This window comes from Galleria mellonella, unplaced genomic scaffold, assembly GCF_026898425.1.
Source record: "Galleria mellonella isolate WM207_F2 unplaced genomic scaffold, CSIRO_AGI_GalMel_v1 utg132, whole genome shotgun sequence".
NCBI lineage: Eukaryota > Metazoa > Arthropoda > Insecta > Lepidoptera > Pyralidae > Galleria > Galleria mellonella.
The window spans coordinates 7706406-7729771 of NW_026441989.1; the positions used below are offsets into that span (position 1 = coordinate 7706406).

Consider the following 23366-nt stretch of genomic DNA (forward strand, 5'->3'; position numbering starts at 1 on the left):
TAAAAAGTATTTAAAAGAATTAAGCAGAAAACAGACGTGAATAGCGATATTATTTTATACTACTAGTGATAATATTCATTCATTCATTATTTAAAAGCCGCGTTCTTGTTAGTGAAGTTTTTGCCATTCACCTCGATATTCGGCGAGTCTCCTTAGCTCTTGATACGACACCATAGAACTTTTTATTTATTCTGCCTAATATAAGTATGCCTTGTTCCCTCTTCCTCCCCTTCCTTCTATTTTGCCTTCAATTATAATGTTCATAAGTTCGTCGTTGTTGTATCAAGTGTCCCAACATTTTCTCCCGTCTGATATATTTTTAATAGAGTAGGCGACAGTGGATAGACTGTAAGATCTCCAATTATTTTGGTTCAGTATCTATACAAAGGTAAAACCTCAAACTTATTTTTACTATTAATGTTTTGTAACTTTCTTTGAAATTAAATATTTAGCTTCTCATTTATCAAGAAGACAACAAAAAGAAGACAAATATATATTTTATAGTCAGCTAACCTTTTTATTAAATCAGGAATATTTTAAAGTAATAGCTTTAATGTTTTCGATTATATTTAGTAAATATGGAAAGGGTTGAGCTGATGGAAAATTGGTTTACATAGGTGTTATTTTAGAGGAACAAAAAAATTGGATTTTGAAGCTGCTAACCTAGTAGATAATATATAATACTCTTAGAATATTTTGTTATATTATCATATTTATTAGTGAAGCCGTAATGCGATTCTGAGTAGATCCGTACACAATCCCAGTTAATCTCTAGAATAGCACGCGTAACACTTTCGTAATTAACAGCATATAGATCAATTTGGAATTTGAATACATTAAGGAGAACTTATGTACACATACTACTTCGTATAGTGATGGAGTAAGAATACTTTGAAGATAATGTATTCTTCCTTTTCATCCTCAGGAACCTGTCGCGTTATCATCATCATGTCAGTCATTAACTGTCCACTACTGAACATAGACTTCTCTCATCATAGACTGTAGTTGCCACGCTTGACAGGTGGGTTGGCAAATGTAATTAGGTTTTGGTGATGTTTTAAGAGAGACGCTGCTGCTTATCTTTCGATTATTATGTTCCCCTATTCACCTCTTAAGATATCCATAGGAAAAGCTTTTTCTATGTCGGGACTACGTGACGCCGTACGTGTTACCTAGTACCTATTAGTTCATTTAACTTATAAAACCTTAATTGATGTAAGTTCAACAGTTTGACATCACCTATATTAATTATATTATCTGTCAGGTGAGGAGGTATAAAATAATATGTTTAATAGGTCATATATATAAAAGTAGTAATACATGAGCAGAAATATTCCTCTAGGTTTTGTAATTGTCAGATTGATTACACAGATATATTTTTGTAATAAAAAACAAAAACATGCATATTGTCTATGTTATGTATCTGATTATGTACTCAGACTAAGTTCCTTACGTACTGGACGTTTTTAAATTAAAATATTATTTTTTGTAATAATTATATTTATTTATGTGAGATGTATAAAATAGAAGATTGTAGATAGATATTGTATAAGAATTTTATGTCAAATGCAGATGTAAAGAAAAATTATTACATACTAACTGACTCCCCGTGATCTCTCCTCGTGGTGTAGACAAGTACTCTATAGTGTCTGTTATAGGTAAAGACCTATTGTGAATGTAGGTAGTAATATTGTGTATGTAGGGTGTAAAAGAAGTAATTGGCTTCTTTCCAGAATTTCTTAAAACAGATTTCTTCGAATTTTGAACTCAAATAAAGTTGGAACAATTTCATTGTAAATTAAATGAACCACACGCTTGAACGTTGATAATAATTCTGTCAGGATTGATATTTTTTTATGTTATACTTTATATATTCACAAAGAGTTCCAATATCTAAAATATTTCACTTCAGGTACCCTATTCCAGATTTTACGCTCGGAGAAATTTTACGACATCAAACCCGAGCTCCCTTGGTTTTACATCTACTTTTTCTATCAAATATATAGTAATTTGGTTCGCACATCCATCTAACGCGTATGAATAACCGTTCCCAATACAAGTCACGCACATACCTACTGACACATGTAGGTATTATGTGCCCTTGTTGACCCACGGCGGTCTATAAAAGTATTTTCCAAAGAACGTGATGCTCCCCAGAAGCTGGTACGCAGCTATTACATTTTAGTAAAGGCATAAAGAAAAGGTTCTTTCACTTTTACTTTCTCTCGTGCGGTTATTTCAGTGGTTTTCTTATTATTCAATCAACAATAGCAACTAGATAAAACCATATGAACTAAAACACACGTCAAATGTGGCATAGTTGAAATAACGTCTCACGAATTAATACAATTCTCAGATATGATATTACTTAACTAAATATTAAATACAAAAAGATCTAAAGTTTAATGAATTAGATAAATAACTGACTTTCTATAGGCGACTTTCCATCAGGTGGGCCGTCAACTTGTTTGTCATTCTGAGTTACATAAAAAATATCTTAACTTTACGAATGATCAAATGTAATTTTAAACTGTTAAAAATATGAACTCGCTCTTTTCAAGTCACAATTTATTTTTTCATTGGGTCGGCCATTTTATTTTTCATTTTGATTGGATATTTAGTTGATATTGTAGTGTTGTTGATTAAAGTTATTATAAAATAGTTTACTTTGGTGTATGTAGTAGGAATAGTTTACTTAGAGTCCTCTTTTATGATTAGTCTACTAACTAGTTATCTAAAGACAGAAAATATGAAAATTGGCTATTAATATGTAATAATATTTTTCATTATAGCGTACGCATTAATTATGCATAATCTAACGGGTTGCATTGACAAACCGTGATAGATTGTGCCTCTAGATAATTATAAATTTTTAATAATTATAAGATTAATAAATTAATAATTTCCTAATTATCATAATTTTTTATATACTTTCAGTTTTTTTATTTATTTAAAAGTACTCGAAGCATTTATTGTTTTTGTACGGTTTTACAGATGTATTGATAATGTTATCTTACATTTTAAAACGGAAATTTATCCTTTGCCAAATTCTTCTCTTGCTGCCAAATAATGTCTTCGTAACAAGAGTTTTGACATTGTTATGGAAAATGAGACGGAAACGTGAATTTACGGGTTTGTTTCACCCTCTTGCAAATGAAAACGAGTTCGCCAGACTTTAAACATTCCTTTGGAACTGCGCTCTTGTTTAACTTACATTATAAACATTCGCGACTTAAAAATACTTTTTATACTTTTTTTCTTTTTAATTCTTTTCATACCTCTGTATCAATTATAATAGGGGTGAGTATAAATTTTAATTATAAGTTTGTTAATTTATTGAATCCTTCTTGGGATAATTTTATTTGATTTTATTGATGGGATATGGGCCTGTTTGGATCGTATAGTGTGTTTTATTATAATTACAGCTCGGTTGTTTGTATTTGATCTCAAAATAAACTGCAGGCTGATGTTATCATGAACCCTCTCAGGATTAGGTGCCCGTCCGCATAACAAATTAGATCAATACCCTATCCTTACACATTTTCGGCTTGTTTATTACGGAGTTTAGTTATCTTCTTCATAGATATACTTATGTGTAACATAATTCATTACCTATTTTTTAATCCTAAGATCTCTATCTTTAGAATGGAATGTTGTACAATATCCCTGGTTCCATCCTAAAACGTACTTTAATATTATGAAGTAATAAAATATCTGTAATTGTGTAAATATGAAATACGTAAAAATGTAAAAAAAAAAAATGTATAAAATATTTGGACGAGTTATATTTATTACATAATCATGTTTAAATGGATTTGAATTAAACATTGTATACAGATGGACAATATTAATAGACAAGATACTTTATTATTCACGCGGATAAAGCTGTGGATTTTTCACTTAAATTTGCTGGTAAGTTTAAAAATAAGCAAAGAAACAAAAATCAGTATTAATTCTCTCTTGTAGTTCCGTAGATCTCTAAGTTCTGCATAACTTCTATTTCTTGATACGTGATTATAAAAAAATTCAAAATTCACTAGATGTTGTTAGTATTAAATAATTACATTACCTATATTTTACGGCAAAACTAAACATACATATAAATAACATATGTAGAACTATAATTATGCACAGGAAAATAGTTGGCTTCCATTTAGTCTTGGTGTTTAAAAGTAAATCTCAAATATCTTAGAGATTCTAGAAAGGCATATTGTTAGATTAAGTTATATGTGAAATAATGACCTTATTAAACTTAGAACTATTCTCATATAATTTTTATATATTTTATAATTTTCTCGAGTTAACATCACATTTATTTATTACATCTTTGTTTTCGCGGTTTACTTTAATAATTCTGTTGTATTAGAGGAAGCCTTTGTTAAAGCTTTAGCTGCCGGTAACATTTTTTATGTCATTAAATTTTAATAATAACAAGAGCTTGTTGAAGTTTCTCAGAACTTTATGAACAGTGTTCAAAGAGAACTGTCGATGTTAATGCAAAATTGAACAAAAAAAAAATTAATTAAAAAAAAATCAAGTACATTATTCATTTAAATCAGATATGGGATAGTTGTAAACTTAAGACTATAGAAAGACTGTACAAAATTCGTCTGCGTGGTGTTTTTGCCGTAAAGGCGTTGTATTTGTATGGCTGTGTTTCGGTAAGCACTGTATACGGTAACGAAAATACAAGAAATAGAGGCATCAGATATTAGTCCTTAGTCCTCAGGAATGATAACGCATGAAGTTGTTTTTTGGCAATCCCGCCTGCGCTAACGAAATTCTCTGGCGGAGTACAAGTGAGGGTAAAATATGAGAATGAAAACAGGTTAGTTTATTAACCACGATAGTTTCGGAGGGGATAGCGTGAAGACCGACCTGCTTGGATATATAACCCTCCCTCGCATAAAGGGTGTCATAAGTGACACAGTACTCTATTATGCCCATCTTTCTTTACTCTCTTTTACTTTCCATCAGGTGGGCCGTCAGCGCGTTTGCTTCAAAAGAAAGACATTCAATGAAAAAGTTTATTTTAACCTTCTTACATATGTATCTGTGCGCTTTCCCTTGGGACAAAGAGGAAGTTATTCGAAAGGTTTCCACGTATTCTATTCCAAATACAGAGTAGGTGAGAGTGCTTCTCGACGAATATATTTAAATAATAGGGAGTATAGCTTTTATAAGTATATATTGTCTAAGGGAAAGCGTTGTAGGCAAAACTACACTCTACAATATTTTTTAAGAAAAAGTAAAATAAGTTATAAATTTTTCTTGGCCAAACTTCACTAAAGTAAGGGTATAGGCGATTTATCTATTACGATTGCGTCCATAAAATCTTGAGCTTCCGCAGGCTGTACTGATTGAAAGTCGAGTGGTGCTATTCGCTACGATTCCGGTTTTCCGATTCCTTTGAACCGGTGAATAACGAATGATAAATTTTTTAATGTTATCTCATTGTTGTTTGGTTCTGGTTCATGCAATAAAGGATATTTCAAGCAAACATATACTAATACAATGCATTTATGGACAAAAACTTTAAGACTTGTTGGGAGTAGTATACTGCGGATTTGCTCGGAATTAGATTAAAACTACCTTCTGTTAATCTACGTTAATGATCATCTCTTATGGTTTTTTTAATATTATAGATATTATTAGAACGCTTGTAGGATATATGTATATAAATAATTGTGTAGTGAGTGAGATTTTATGACATTTTGACATTGTGAGATTTAAAAATTTTGCTAATAATATTATTTGAATCTAAATATTATTTAAAAATTTACTGTTTAAAGTTAATTCCAATAGATAAAATAGGATTTTTAGTTTTTAACGTACAAGTGTATGTAATAAATGTACAAGTCAGAGAAAATACTATATGTACTTCTCAAATACATGTGGTATATGATGTATTTTCCTTCAACTGAAAATACCTGTGACACTTTCGTATTGAAAATCAAATACTATTTAGGTCGCTTTTCGTTTCCGTCACGTCTACGAGACAGGTGCTTTATTGTAACATTAATAGAACGATTTGTGGCCGGCACTGAATGTGAAGTTGAGTACTCTTTGAAGTTTGTTTCGTTCTACTTACAAAATAAATATGTTATTATACGTTTTCAATAAATGTAACGTGCCTTTATATAGTTTTGACATGTATAAGTACACGATTTTATTTACACGCTTCCGAAGAGGTAAGTGTTTTTTTTAGATTGTATTTATTAGTATGAAGGGTGAGTGTTAGAAATTACGTGACATCGTAACCTAAGCTCGTAAAGGGACCAAAGTAGGCGCACGTAAAACATCCCTTTGCTTTGACGGCACAAGAAGATTACGTTATCTAACTGAAATGGTTGTGTGTTCATTCGTTCGGTTAACTTTATCAGATGGTTATATAATAAGATCTGATTATTTATATAAAGTAAAAAATATGTACTAAATAAAATAAATTAATATGTAAATACAGATTCCATTTCAAATTAATTGCATGCATTGTAGGGAGTCAGTGGATGCAGTGGCTCCCCTGAACCATAACTTCTGAACGGTCCTTCGTTCCTTATAGTTTCGCAGTGGACAGATAATAGCTACGACGATGACGATTATGAAATTAATTAGCAGCATGTATCAAGTAAGTAAGTAGATGGGTAACTCTTTATATTATGAAACTTGTTACAAACTTATATTTATATATATATATATAACATATATATTAGAGGAAATTTATCCTCACATTATACACCTAAATAGCCGCGTTCAATGCGGTTATAGAGGTTACTCCCTGCCGATGTTTTCCCTAGAGATAGTATGGAATTTTTCAAAAAGGGCGTAATAAGGTTACTTCAATGTTGGCAACGTGCACGTAATACTGTTCGTATAACAGGCGTTTATATGCCATAGTAACCGTTTATCTTTTAGGGCGACGTATATTAAAATATATTTTTATTGTTAGGACCGTCCGTCTGATGGTTTAGTAGCATTGTTTGCCTTTTATAAAACTGTGAACATGTTTTCTGAGAAAAATTTAAGTTTTAAATAAATTTCTTATCATTCGTATGCACTTTAATTAAAGGACTTCTTTAATTAAAGGAAAGGTTTTCAATATGTTTTTTTTTTTGTTTTGTTTGGTATATATTACGCGCTATTTTGATTTCGTTAAATCGGCAGTCTTGACTCCAACTATTTAATATTGTTACGAAGTATCCTACTTCCTACTAACATAATAAATGTTAGTTTGTAATAATGTTTGGTACAAAATAACGATTAAACAGCGGAACAGATTTAAAAAAGTATATGTATACGAGTAGGTTAAATCCTAACTCAACACATAGGATACTTTTTTAATCACGACTAGCTTTTATCCGCAATTTTATCTGCGTGATCCAAATATATTTAATGATCGGAATAAAAAGTAGCTTCTAACCGTCTTCATTTGTTTTTATTTTACTTTAATAGGAAACATACATCGTATTTACAATAATTCGTGTAATTTTATTAGCAATTGGTTAAGATGTTAAGGCACTACAAGTAACAAACAAATTAACTTTAACATTTATAATATTATATAAGCGGGCAAAGCTATGGGAAACAGCTAGTCCTAATATGTAATAATGAAATAATAATTCTTGTTCTGAATTAAAATATAAAAAATTGAATGTGTCTATGAAAAAATCTGGTCACATGTAGAATAGTGAGATTACTAGTCAATATTAATTTTGTTTCTATTGAAATAGCAGTTTTTTTTTGTATACGTCTTATTGTTAATATTTCTGCTGCAATAATATATATTATAACAAACAGCGGTAATTGCATCCCTCATAATTACCAACTCAAGTGCTCCCAGAGATAAGTTATGAGAGCCAACGAACGGACATTCCAAACTAAGACAGCCTCTATTCATTCGTTATGCACCGCGCGTGTATATATGTAAACGAGCTTTATTGTTCCAGTGTGGTGGTGACGTCACCCTATGAGGGTCACTGGTTTACAGTCCGACATTGATAAATGTTTCATTTATTCTACAGTATGCGCTCCCAAATCTGTCAGTTTTATTATTTAATTATTCCTAGCTTTGTGGCGTTATCTGCAGAATGAAACCACAATCGTTAGTGTCCTTTAAACGAAGAGTTCTCTTGACGAAATTGAATGTCTTTCTTTATAAGTTGAAAAACTAAAAAAATTTAAGACGTTACATATACTAATTGACAAGTCCAGCTATTAAGTTAGCGCTTGTTCTTTTTCACATTATATTTATTTGAGAAAATGTTATAGCGTTATAGGCAAAACAATATATACTTTCTTAGAATTCGTTATAAGGTTTAAATGTTTTCTAGAATTTACGGAGATATTAAATATATATGTACTGATGAGTGATTTTTACTACTGATTCCATTCACAGTAACAGTTTTAATTTTAATATTTTTTATGCAATTTGAAATTGTGAACAAGCAATACCCCAAAGTCGTTGACTACACCGCTAAAATTTTCAGAGATCGTAAACATAAACAATGAAAATTCATTTATTTTCATGAGCTCATTCAACCTACTTTAAGGATTTCTCTTTGCTAACTAACTTTTTGCAGTATTGCTTGAACAGATAAAATTTATTATCATTGTTCACTTGCGTAACATTTTCCTTGTCAGACAACCATTTCTGGGGTGCTATATTATTTATATAAAAGGATGTAACCTTTAATGCAGGAAAACATTTATTCGCTATCCTGTGTAGGTTACATGACAGAAAATATACAATAAGTATAAAAGTTTTGCCCCAGAGTAGGTAAATAATTTAAAATTTTGTTTAATAAAAAATGGACTTTAACTTAACAAAATTAGAATTAAACCGAGTGTTCCAATATTTGAGTTGGAAAAAAATGAGAATTATCACAATGGTTTCAGGACAATTGGTAAAGATCATATCGATATAACACACCAAAGTAATTGACCAGCTCTTTTCTTTTTTGGAGTCGTTTAATAAATTTAGTCATAAACGTAGATAACATTGGGAGAATATCATTAATTTAGTCAGATTTATCGTCGCGTAGCGTTTATAGCTCTGAATATTTTAAATTTATAAGAGAATAATTTTAACGTAGAGTGAAATTATAATTAGAATATTATTTAACAGAGAATTATATTTTTGAATATCGCTGTTGATATTTCTTTATTTTTAATTAATTTAAAATATCCAATTATTGGAAATTTCTCGAGATATTTTCATATCAGTATACAATTAGTTTTTGCTATCACATGCATTAGGTAGCGATAACAACGTGGAGTTTCATGTTCTTTCTGAAGATTGAAGTGACGAAAATGTATCTATCGACGTACTTGTTTGTTGCTTGTTTTGGGGCATTTTTTAATGGATGACAATGGAATGGTAACCCCACCCGCCCTATCGTTATACACCGGCGGGACACCAGTTAAGGATGATAGGTGAGGATGAAACAGGTCAGTTAGCCCATCGTGACGAATTCAAAAAGAATTGTTCACGATGGTTTCCAGGGGGAACCACGTGGAGGTCGACATAATAGAGTATGTTGGTAGCAATGGGGCTATTAAACTCCATTGCTAACAATCCCTTCCCCGCTGTTTCGGGGCATTAGCTATATATCTAGAGGGCAATAGAGAGAATCAAGAGTCAAAGACTTGGTTTCTTTAGATTTAGGGACATGTTTACCCATCAGAGGATAATAATATCTACACTTACAAAATTTTATTGTAATTACATTAAATTATTCTTTATTTGTTTCAGGTAAAGGAGCAAACTAATGTTTTATTTTTAAATAAGGTAATTTTTTTTTCTAATTTATAATAGGTATACAAAGACATTTGATACCAGGTTGCACTGATTAGTAGAAGTGTAGAAGTAATGTTAAATATGCTCAAACAAGTCCTGTTTTATATCATTTTTAATAAAAAAATACATAAACATTTCACGAGACATATTATTTAGGTCATTGTGTATGATACAAATATTTGTATCGCGCGCAAAAACCAAAATAGCATTTCTCTTATTCTGTTATCTTAGTATGTGACAAGAAATATAATAATGTTATAACAACTTTAATAAACAGAAGAATTGTACAATTTTATACTATAATATTAGATGGGTATTAAGTAAATAATGGTTTCTGATATTAGACATTTAGAAATAGGTTTGTTTGTTTATTATATCAGAAATATGAAAATAGGTTTATTTGTTTATTATTTGTTGGTGTCAAAACGGCCCAATCACGCATTTTGAAATTTGGAATATAACGTAGTATTTTGGATACATAACGATATAGGCTAATTTTATATAAGTTAAGTTTATGAAGTTTTTGTCACCAGAGGGAGACTTTGTACAAAAGCCGTTTGCTTGGGTACCTCTGTTCCATTCGTGTTTCTACCGTGAAGCAGTTATGTTTGCATGACTGTTTCGGTTTGAAGGGTGGGATATGGCAGTGAATTTACAGGATACAGAGGAATAACACTTGAGTCCTTAGGTAATGGCAATGCATGGGGGTATTTTGGGCGAAACAGTATACTCTGTTATTTCCATAGTACTGCTCATGTCTATAGGCGATGGCTACCACTTTCTATCAGGTGGGCCGTCAGTTTGTTTGCCATTACATTGCCATAAGTTGCATAAAAAAAGTGACAGGAACATATAGTATAATAAAAATTTAAGGATGTCATTATGACTAGGGCTAGTTAGATGTATTTATAAATAATACAAATAATAAAAAAAAAATCCATAATGTAAAACGAAACAGAATAAATTTAAGATAAAAGCACACATTTAAATATGCTGAAACACGAACAATAACTAACATGGCGCAATATGAGCGCTCGCAGGGGACAAATTGTACAGAGGAAGCCAACGTAACCCTTTCTCTGTATGTTTACCATTTATTTTTACTGTTAACCTCTTTTATTCACTGCGAAATTGGGGCACCGAATTGAGACTTGCGGTCCGCAAAATAACTTTTAGTTCGAACATAATCGTAGGAAATTCGTGCTTCACTTCTGTCCCCGCGGAATGAGTTTTTCTACGGAATAATTTATTCCCCTTTGTATACGCGACAGGAAGTCTTGAGCTTCTGGTTAAATTAAAAAACTCAGCGTCTAGTTAAACGAACCCTCTAGCGTTTTAGAAAGAGTTGTAGAGAATATGTGTTAGGTAGGGCATATTTTATTCGTGCTTAGTTCTTGTGATTCCTTTGTCTTCTTAGGTTTTTAGGTCCGATGAGATACAACCGTCGACATAAATTTTGGTACAGTCGTAATAAAACGTCTAAGATCACAAGTTATAACGCAAACTGATTAAGGATATTACACGACAAAAGATTAAATAATAAAATGAAGTAAATATAAAATAACCAATAACGATTCCAATAAAGATTATATAAAATGCCCACTATCTGCGTAGATCTTTAGTTTCTTCTAAACAAGGCTCATTCAAATTAGTATTTTTCTAATTCGAACGAATCTTGTCTAATACAAGTAAGTAGTAAACTAACTTTATGCGTAATTATCGAGAATAGAAAATAAATAAATTTGTACCAAAGGAGTAGGAAATAAAAATTATTCAGCGATTTTAACAAACATGAATTGTGATTACTGCGGCATTCATTATAATTTCGTAGGTGTTATTTCAAAAGCACGAACCGACCAGATTATTCAGGGAATGGAATGTTTAATCAAAACAAAATAGCATCCGAGGTTTAAATGGTCCACATATTTCCTTAAAACTGAACAAGTATTAACATTGTTACGCGATTAAAGTTTATTAACGAGCATGTGAAAAAAATCATTTATGACCGAAACTGCCATCATTCATGTCATGCCCTCTTTGCTATAATGAAAATAAATTCGGCGAGAACTATCCGTAGGGATTAGCCGACGCCATAAATAGGGATTAATGAGGTTTAATTATATAGCCTTTTTGCCTCTGTTCCGGACCAACGAGTCAGTTCGGGCTTTCAGGACACGTACACGAATGCTTGCGCGCTACGCTCCCCACACAACAAATGAAGGCTCTGGCTAACTAAAGTTCCTCTTGTTTATCATATATGCTGGCACGAAAACGTAGATGAAACTTATTGGAGAAATAACGAGTGGAGGGATCGGGGAAAAATCTGATATCTATTCCGATAATGGTATTCCGTATTCATACCTTTATTATGATTTGTGGAGTAGTATGGTACTTTTATGTATGGTGCATATTTCCAACTCTGGAGGAAAATATGAAGGTGGGATATTTACCTACGTATAATAAAGAAGGTACATCTATATGCCTGTAATAGTATGACGAAGAAACTTGATTATGTAATGAATTATGGAAAAATAGCATAACTTATTAAACATGTAAATTTGTAAAAAGAAACTGATATAGCTCTAAGTACTAGTCATAATGAATGGAAGGAAATACATTTCAAAAACATTTATCTTTGTAAAATCTAAGGCTATATATACTTGTATTTGCCGTAGTAAATTGGAGAGTGATGGGACTACAGATGGGGACTATTTGAACAGTTTTCTCAGAGTAGTGTCACACAATTGTTGTAAATTAGGCAACAGCTGGAGCTGCCGCGCTTAGAATAGGGATGAGTGTGCTCGATTCCACTCGGTGCTTTTGTTTCTTTTTTGTCAATAAAACAACGATTTCCGCGTAACCTACATTCGAATTTTATAATAACTAATTCAAAAGTATTTTATAATCGTGTATTCTGATGAGTTACGACTTCCATGGTGTAGTATTTTTCTTTCATGGTTTGTTCCGGTTATTTTTTTATTATAGTAAATGCTAAATTGATTCAAGTTTAGGTGTTTCGAATTTCGGCAACTAAACTCAGTAATTTGGATATATCTGTGTTATAACTTTTGCAGAAGTGTGACATACTACAGGAAGATCTGGAAACCAACATTTACGTAATAAAAATATAAAAACCATGATTTTTTTTTGGTAAATCTTTTCGTACATTTTAAACCTCTGTATAAATACGTTCTCATTAAATTATAATTGTTTGTGTTCTACAATAGTCGTGGAATAAAATTGCGACATTTTACGAGATACAAACTTATTTGCCATTTCAAATTATAAAACTCGTATCATTGTTTTTTTTTTAGTCTCAATGTGAAAAATGTGAATTTAATCACGTTAGTTGCTTTCAATAAATACTGCAGTGCGACATAATTCTTGTCATTATTTATATAAAAAAGCTATTTTACTGGCACAAATTATCGACAAATGACATAATTATGTTATCATAGTTAACAACGTCGTATTTTCAATAGAATATTTTCAATTTCTGCTCGATGTTGATTGTTAATTATTGAAAATAGATTATGGAAAATATAATAGGTAAAATCACAGGAAGGTTACATGAATATTATATTACTAAAGTAGCATACATTTATAAAACAGGATATGATGGCCTGTAACACGAATCGAAACAGATACGTATGTTGAATGCTTTACGTTCAAAACATTAAACATTTATAAATATCCAAAACTACTTAATAGGCATAAAAGCTTATTAAATAATCTCATGGCAGTCTTCAGGCTGCAGATGGTGTATATCAATATATAATTGCCATTTACCGACCATCTATCTACTCATTAATCGAGTTTAATCTTAATAGGTTAGTCATTATCATAATTTCAGCTGTTAATTGTCTATTGCAAAATATAGTCCTCCTCCACAGGCTGTCACATAAGACGCCACAGAGAGTGTTTAAATCATTTGACCTATATATTGTATTTGCATGTATGATTTTGCCATTTGGGAAATTTTCTTTCTCATCGGCTGTAGATTATTCGATTTACATTTTTTTCTAATTGAAATAAACTTAAGTATAAGTATTTTTAAAATATTCCCACCCATTGCCACTTCAGTACTTCTTCAGACTGATTTTTTGGACTACACCGGCCTGTATTATTAGAGAAGTACCATGGCTAATTTTTGTTCAAGTCCATCATTAAATCTGTTTTAAATATCATAACAATATATATTATACTAGTGGCTCGCCCTGACTTTTTACAGGTGTAAACTCAGTTTGTACATTTGTAATACCTGTAAGAAGTAATCGGTAAAATAGACAGAAGCAGATAGCGACTTTATTTTATAATATTTAAAGATTTTATATATATTTAGATTTTACCTGATAATTTAAAATTTTGTTCCCAAAAAAACAAAAAAATATCTTCATTCGTGGCAGAATTATTTATTGTTGTAGGTATTTTATTTTAAAATCAAAACAATCTAAAAATATATTCTATTAAATAAAAAAAGAATTTTATAAATCGGGTTACAAATGAAAAAGATGTCGGGTGAAAAGAAATGTACATTAGGACTTATAAATGAAGGAAGTTAGTTTATAAATATTCTTGAAAATGATATTCTGATCTAGTATAATCTTATTCTGCCACAATGTAGGAGTTATACATATTGTGATAAAAGTATACTGTATATATGTAATATTATATCAAAGCATACATAACAGTTTATCGTAGGTTCTTATGTATAAATATATCTATCAAACAGTCAAGTCCGACTACGGGTATTGGTTTAAAAGATTTGACCCAAATATATTTACCTTCTAACAAACTAACAAGTTAAATAAAAGTTTGCAACGAATGGACATAACGTAACAAAGTCAGAAAAAAACCGATTGTTAAATCCAAGTTTTCATAGGTTATGGCCTTGGCCAACATATTTATTATATATGTATTTTTATCTTGAATTTTTTTTAATTAAAATAGGAAAGCATGAAGGAATTAAACAGGTATACACATATGTAAATATTAATGTTTGTTGGAATTTTTTTGTAGGCATTTGTACGGGTATCGAATCTATAACTGTTTGATTGTAAGGCAGAGTAACACGAAGATTGTCAAATTAACATATAGAAATCCTCTTTTTTTCATTTTATCACATAGAAGGTTTAATACTACACATACACATATATATTATTTACATGTGTGTCACCAGAGGGAGTCTTTATACAAAAATCATTTGCGTGGGTACCCCTGTCCCATTTGTATTTCTATTGTGAAGCAGTTGTGTTTGCATGACTGAAGTTTCGGTAGAAAATGTTTCGGTTTGAAGGGAGGGAAAGGGTAGTGAATTTACAGGGTATAGAAACATAACACTACTCTTCATGAATAGCAACGCATGGGCGAAACAGTATACTTTGTTATTGTCCGTGGTACTGTTCATGTCTATGAGCAATGTTGTCCATGCATTGGTACATTACGTACACCAAAAAAACTAAGTCCATCTGTTTAAGCGTAATCAAGAACTATCATCTAAACGTCAACAACAAATAACATTACATCTAAAAATATGATACCAGAAAACAACAACTTGAATGAGTTCCTTTCGACCGATGGAGTTTGTGAGTGACATTTTGTACGGCGACAAAGATGGGAAATATCTACCAAGGGGAGCGTCCTTTGGTAGATATTCCCCATTTGCCCCCGGGAAAAAGTGTTATAGATGGCGGTCTATGACAGTTTTTCCCCTGGCACTTGCTTGTTTTGTACAGCACTTTATCTACAATCATGATTGTAATGTACCGCGATTAACCCTCGTATGGTACGAGTACATGGTGTATATGGTGTAGTTTTACCTATATACAGGATAATAATAAGGACGTAATATAATGTCAGAATACATTGCACCGTGGCAATAAAATTTCTTCAGAGTTATTTTATTGTAGGATAATATAAATAAATTATTCATTAAATTTTTTTAGTTACGTAATTTTTTTTTTATTTTATGAAACATTTACATTAGTACCCAAATAATCGCGTGAAGTGTGGTTTCAGAGGAGTATTGTCCCGCGAATACTCAGGCTATGGAATTAGCTCCTTGCCAAGGTTTTTTTTAGAGACAACGGTATGGGGTTCTTTAAACAGGACGTACTAAGGATTCCAGTGTTGCAGAAGTCCATAGGCTTCAGTGGCCATTTCCTATCAGACGGATTATGTTTGTTTTAAAAAACTTAGAATATATTTCATTCTGCTGATGACTTACCTAATAAAAAGTGGTAACTGTTTCTTATAGACATGAAAACATATGCTATATTCTTGAGGACTAAGATATGCCTCCGTAACCGTACCCTATAATTTAACTACCATATCCCACCTTTAAAACCGGCAAAATAACGGGACAAATATAGTGTTTTTGGTAAATTTACTACACTTGCAATGTATATTTAATGTAATTTATAAAATAATAAAAATTACCAGAAATGCTATAATAGTTTCTTTATTTATTACTTGAACTATTTAATAATTATTTAGTTAAATATTTAATTATTTTAGTTAAATTTTGCATAAATATAATGCCCTAGTATTATGCTCTACAGTGCCATAGTGGTACATTAATGTATACTATTTTTAGTTTTATCTTTTATATTTTACATAGTTATAGAAAAAATAGAAATGGCGTTACAGATATATACGTATGTATGTGAAAAAAAAAAACATAATAAAAAAAATTATAAAAATATAAAAGGAGGTAATAAAGGTGAGGGAGGAAGTCAAAAATATAAAGATATGGTTATTCTGGTATCAGCGGTAGGTACGACAGAAAGTAACATAGATGAAGACTTTGTTCACATTATAATATAATATATTTTTAAAGACTTGCCAAATAAGTAGAAATCCATGTATTGACTACAGATCATACACACACCTCCAGTCCTTCTGATATTGCGGGTACTGTATGGGCAGCGGTAATCACTTACCATGATGCCGTATGTTCGTTTGCCCCCTATGTTATAAAAAACTTATATGTATATTGTCCGAAATCGGAGAATCTAAATAAAAAGTTTCTTATGACATTTTAATTAAAACGTCATGCATTGTGCAAACAGTTATTCCTCACAATTTTAAACTTGATAGGCTATTATCCCTTCTGAAGCAAATACTGTTATTAGCCTTTTGTGTAAAATATAGGGGTTGACCGCAAAGTTAAGGAATAGTTAAGCCACCTAGTGTGAATTTGGAACTAGCTACAGAACAATTCTACTAATGTGTTGTGGTTGTACGGTTCACTCAATGCAGCTCGACGGTGTACAAACCTCTCTAACTAGTCACTGCTAATATACTATAAAACATGAATATTGACTAAAATATAAATAATTATCATCCTTCTGCTTTTTACCGTGTTCAAATAATGTGAAACTGAACATTTTTCTCCAAGAAATAAGAGTTGAAAATTGGATATAATTGAGCTTTCAATACCAATTAACACGACAGTTGGACATGCTGTGTTTGTATGGAAAATTGAAATATTTTGAAGTAATACCAATATTATATCATGTACATAGCATACATGTAATTTATTTCTTTAAATGTATATTTAATATTATATAAATTGTAGCTTAAATATTAGGCAAAATTCGCGTGTATGATCATATTCGAATTACCTTCGTTACTTTTTCGATCAATTTCGGAGAATTGAAAATAATATACTTTTGAGGATAATGATGGATTTGAAATTGAATAGGAAATAAATACGTAGGCGTGAATCATAAATAGGACTCGTGATAACTTATTTATAATGAGCGTTGATACAACTTTTCTTATTTTGGATATTTTTTTATTTCATTATCTTTTTTATATCACCAGTCAGTATTTAAATTAACTTCTTTTTGTCACGGCATAATCAATGTAGTAGTTGTGTTGTGACAATTTTGTTAAAACTATAAAATGTTGGAATTTATTTTTATAATCACTGAATTATACTAATCTACTGGACATCGTTTTTCAAGGTGATGGGATATTTATCACTTAAAATAGATGTATATTTTTTTAAGAACTAAACAATTTTTTTGTGAAAAATACCATTTAATAGTGTTTAACGAAGTTAAATCATCGAATAGTTCGATAGTGATTTAGATAATTTTAAACTATTTTCTGTTTCAGATAACTTTTATATTTCTAATTAACTTTTAATTTTAAATATACTCATGCATTCATGAGATGTGTTAACTACACAGCAACTTGATAATAAAGTTCTCTTTGACTGTCTGCAAAGTAAATGGTAACTAGATGCACAAAGCTGTTTAATTAACAAATGTAGAAGGTTGGACGACTATATGTGGTGGAAATTGCATATATTTATAGTTTGTTTGCTGCAAAATGAAATACATTGCCTATGACCAATTTTAAATGTAATGTATTCATAATGGCATCTATTAAAAATATTTAGAATTCAGTTTCTTTTATTCAAATCAAATATCAATTATAAATTTAGACTTATGAATATATTTTTATGTGACTTATAAAAATGATTGTAATTTCGTTTAATTTTTCAAATATGTTACGTTTACGTAACAAATTCCGAACTCATTTTAACAACTATTCTTACTATCGATACTCTTAATGTCGTTTGTTTTTGGCAGAGATTATTATCATTGCTATATACGTCAAGCTTGTGCATGGCGTTCCTTAGTGAGCCTGCGGGCTTTACGGGCGGCAAGTTAAGCCGTACCGGAGAGGAAAGTTGGCTCATTGACGCTCCCGCCCGCTCCTTTTCTTATTTCTATCATCCCGCAGGAGTGTTATGCAAGAAACTGATGGACTATGTCTAAGCAGCCCTAATAACTTATGAAACTAAATATAGATTGTCAGACTAGTGGAAAATGATTGTATTAACTTTTAGTTTGTGAGTACATGAGAAGTAATAAAATTATGGTTGTTGTTGTCTCGTTCTATTTCATATACGCAATAGCGATACCGTACACGTATCTTATTCTTTAAATTGTCTAGAGGGCAGATATATGCCAGATACTTAACCGATAGACAGAAAACTTGTTTTTATTATAATTTTTTAATTCGTTTAATGCTGTTTTCTAACATGATAGTTTTTGCATGTTCTGAAACGTCCATCTTTCCAATTTTATTCTACTAAATAAATACCAGCCAAAACCAAAAACTTAAATAATAATATGTTATTAAAAAAACTTATTGATTTTCTTACAAGAAAAAGTGTTTATATCACTCAGGTTTATAGAAGTATTATAAAAGTATTTAATTTATTTAATTACAAGTATGTATTTATTTCGATAATTGATTATTGATTTGTTAAATTATCTTTTAATTAAATATATTCTAAGGAGATAACTACTACTTTATAAACGTAAATTTGAACTGACATTATATTCAATTTATTATATCTTTACTTTTAGTTTTAAAAGTAATATCTTCTAACAAGATAAATTTATCTTATTTTTGAAATATCATCGTGTTGATTTTCAAGGATAATGGATAATTATTAGTATTTTCCTGTAGTTTCGTGTATTTGTAATTAAATTTTTGCTCACTGATTAAGTGCTTTTCATCGTTTCATTATCTTCCACATCTTCTAGTTCCTTTAAATACAACAGTAGACTAATTTTGTAGATTAGATAGCGATTAGATTATTTCGGTAATCGTAATCATAGATTAAATAGAGTAACCAGTCACTGTCGTAGATAGGTAGGTCCCCATTGTGGCTTGCGGGTCAATAGTTAGTATTCTTGGAATTTCGAATATTCAGAGCGTGCTATCTCGTGGCCAACTCGAACTAGGTATGTCTTAATGGACTCCCTGAAGTTTTGATAGGTACTGCTTCAGTCTTGTTATCACCAGGTAGTATTGCTTTATCGGTTTATAGTCCTCAATTTGGAACTAAAACCTTAGTTATATATATATTTATATTTTGATAGAGTTTTCAAAGTAACAGATGTACAATTTATTTTACTTACTTTAATGTGTGTATAATAATGATCGTGTGGTCTCGGAATACAATAGGCCACCCCTTCCTTTCCCATAGGTGTTGTAGGAGACGACTAAGGGAGGGTGAGGGAAGGCCAGCAGTGTTCTTCTTGGAACATCTCTAAAGTCTGACTGCGGTTGCCAATTCGCTTGCCAAGCGTGACAACTATTGGTGGCAGGGCAAGAGGGAGGCTTATGTTCAGCAGTGGATAGTTAAAGGCTGTAGCGTTAATAACTTTGGTGATGTGACTATAAAATAATAAATAATAAAATTGGTAAACACCTTTAACAAAAATAAATTTATTATATAAAAAAAAAACAAAAATTACACAAATTTATAAATATTGTGGATATAAATAGAAATAAATAAGGGTTCTATGCCCGGCACTGACTGAGCCAACCTTGTCTTGCCGAATGGCACTTTCCTGTGCTGGTGAGGTAGCAGGCACGGGAATTTTTGTGGCTTGGCATGTAGGGAAGGCTGCCGAGCTTCAGAGCAGGCGATAATGCTGATTGGATTTCTTTACCCCTAAAGTTATTCTGGGGGTTTCCTTACCTCTAAGGTTGTTCTGGGGGTTTTCTCTATCCTGAAGGTTGTCTTCTGTAAAGCCCCAAATGATGGCTTCAGTGAGGATATAAAAAATCTCCGCCTGATCACGACGCACAAACGGATCGAGGTGCCAATCTCCAAAAGCTGTGTGTCAGGTCAAGCAGGCAGGATTACAATAAATTATTAATAAGTAAATAATGACCTTCGTTCACCCTGAAGGGGAGAATGAATTAAGACATTAAAAATATGATGGTTAAAAAATTATGAAATAATTTATTTATTACATCCATTGGGTAAGCCTTACAGTCTTCCAATACGCTCACCCAGGAATTATTATTGTTCCTTAAGGAAATACAAATAACGGTTATTGAAATTCAAATTTGGCAATCCAAAATGGAAGCAAAGTCTCGAGAACTAGGTTATAATTTATTAACTATGATAAATATATATATATATATATATATATATATATATAATGTTACAAGGCTGCTATGATGATAATGATGATTTAAATGTGTGATTACTGTATAGTATATACTTATTTAAGCATTTTTTCTCTAAAAATAGTTTGATTTGTAATATTGTATAGAATAAATACATTGACACAGAAAAAGGCGCCAATGTGTACGAAATTGGTTGAGTCATATTCTTTCCTCCTTACATGTTAAAGAACTATTTATTTCTATAATTGTGGTAAATTTTTTGAAAATTACTACCTGTATCTACCTATCTACCTACTCTATCGCCTACAGCTGTTTTGATCAATTGTTAAAATTTTTTCTACATTATTTTAACGCAGAGTTGAAATTTAGGCGCATTGACAACTTACACTTTCTATTTAAATTGAGCAATATCGCCATTTTGCGGGAGAGGGAAACTTAAATTTAAGTCATTTCTGATAATCAATAATGGAAAACTGGTAATCAAGTATCGTGGCCTATATGTATATATGTATTTTTTTTTCAAGTGATATATTCGGAAACTTTGTTTACTGTCGAAACAAAGTTGTAAGATACAGTTATATATGTTTTTTGTTCAACAAAAGTTTTTGATGTCAAGAGTTCTGATATTCTGAAATGAAAATCTTACTCTTCTTTTCAACTTGACGTTTTTAATACATGTTTAAATTTTCAGCATTCTTGAAAAATTCCTGTCTTTCACCTTTGAACTTTAGAGTGACTTCTGAATAATTAAATGTCATTTTCTATACGAATATTCTTTCCACATTTCTTTTTTTCTATTTGGAATAAAAATATATTTTAGTTGACTGAAAGTAAATTGTATATAATTATTTTTCTTCATTTTGAATCTGTAAACGTCTGAATGAAATCTGGCAGATGTTTTAATTATTATAATTATTTAACGAATTTAGATTAAAAAAAAATTGTGACTTACCTAAGATTGCGACTTAAATTTTTTTCTTTGTATGTACACTTATTTATGTACAATTTTTTCTGGATAAAATATTTTGTGAAAATGAAATTTTCCCAGTATAAAAGTATCAATGTTTTTAACAGACAATGTTTTAGGGTTTTCTGGACCTTACGATCTCTCTTTGCATGCGTAATATGTAAACTGAGTGAATATCGTTCTCAGCGAATATAAAGTTACTACCCGAACGAGTAACATCGCCTTAAAGTCTGATTGTGCGCGTTCGCTTGGAATATATCTCGCATTTGTTTAGATTATCCCTAGTAACTATGATATAAATTTGCAAGTGATAATATTGTGGTTACTGGATTAGTTTTCTATATGTATAGTACTGTTGATTACCCATTGTCATTTACTACATTGTTTTTCACATTAAAGTGAATAGTTTTATGATTTTATTGATATAGCTTTTAAGAAATATATTTTTCTTCCATGAATTTATGTTTTATTCAGTTCATATGTTATAACGATATTCATTAAATAATAATTTGAAGTTAGATTATATTTTACAATAAGACAAGCAGTTGTAAAGCAAAATTTCAATTATTGCTCTGCAAAATAAAATAGTATCTTCAATCCTTTAATTAAACAGTAATACAGATGTTAACAATACAATTTTGTTCGACATATTTAGCCTGTACGGCAAACAAATATATGTAGGTATACAGACAATTCAAAATTAAATATAATAATCATTTTCACATAATTATTAATCATTATTATAAGATTTAAAAAATATCAAAAAAATCACAATTAAATAATGTAAATGTTGAATAATAATAAAATAAAATATTCATATTATGAAATTTTATCATTTAAGAATTTACATACATTGTAATAGAATTTATTAATAAAGTTTTTTTTCTAATTTATATTTAAACATATTAATTGGCAAATCTTTTATAGTCTTTGGTATTTTATTATAGATTTAAACTTCATACTTATCGTCAATTTTTTTTTCTAACTTTATATGCTGTTAGCCGCAGTTAAGATTTTCGCCTTATATGCTTATGAATATAAGGCGAGTCTCTTTACTTTATAATATTTCAGATTCTTGTTTTAATATGAAAATCGTAAAGATGATATTCAAATAAATAAAACTGTAATATATAAATGGAGGTTAGACCAAGTACATACTTGCTTAGCGCTTAGAGAGATTTCCTTTTTGAATCTATTTCTAAAGAGATAACACGATTTAATACAATCCTACATTATCTCGCCGTTTTCATTTAATGTCCGGAAGTGGACATGCTGAGGGTATTATATAAATCAAAAGTTTAGGAGGCGACGAGTTAGAAGAACTGGAGTTTTGGAACAATAGCAGATGGTAAGCGGAGAAAACGGAATGTTTTTTAAATGTATTTTTCTTGTTAAATTTAATTTGAAAACTTGTTTGTATTATATCCTAATTATATAATTCATGTAATATCTTTAATTAGTAAGTAAAAGAAGAGTAGAAGTTTTAATGTATATATAATACTATAGTAATATCATAGCTGTATTAGCGACTATATCCGCGTGAACGTATTTTGATTTACCGGGATGAAAAACACCCCATGCTACTTTCCATGCTATATGCGTGTCAAATTTAATGACAATTACATAATATATTAATCAGATGTTAAGAGATAATAA

The 23366-nt window shown here is 30.6% G+C and overlaps 1 protein-coding gene across 8 annotated transcripts in view; it reads left to right on the plus strand.

Annotated features, from left to right (window-relative positions):
• Positions 1–23366, plus strand: part of LOC113518177 (very low-density lipoprotein receptor) — a 238535-nt gene that overhangs the window by 56200 nt on the left and 158969 nt on the right. The window lies entirely within an intron of this gene.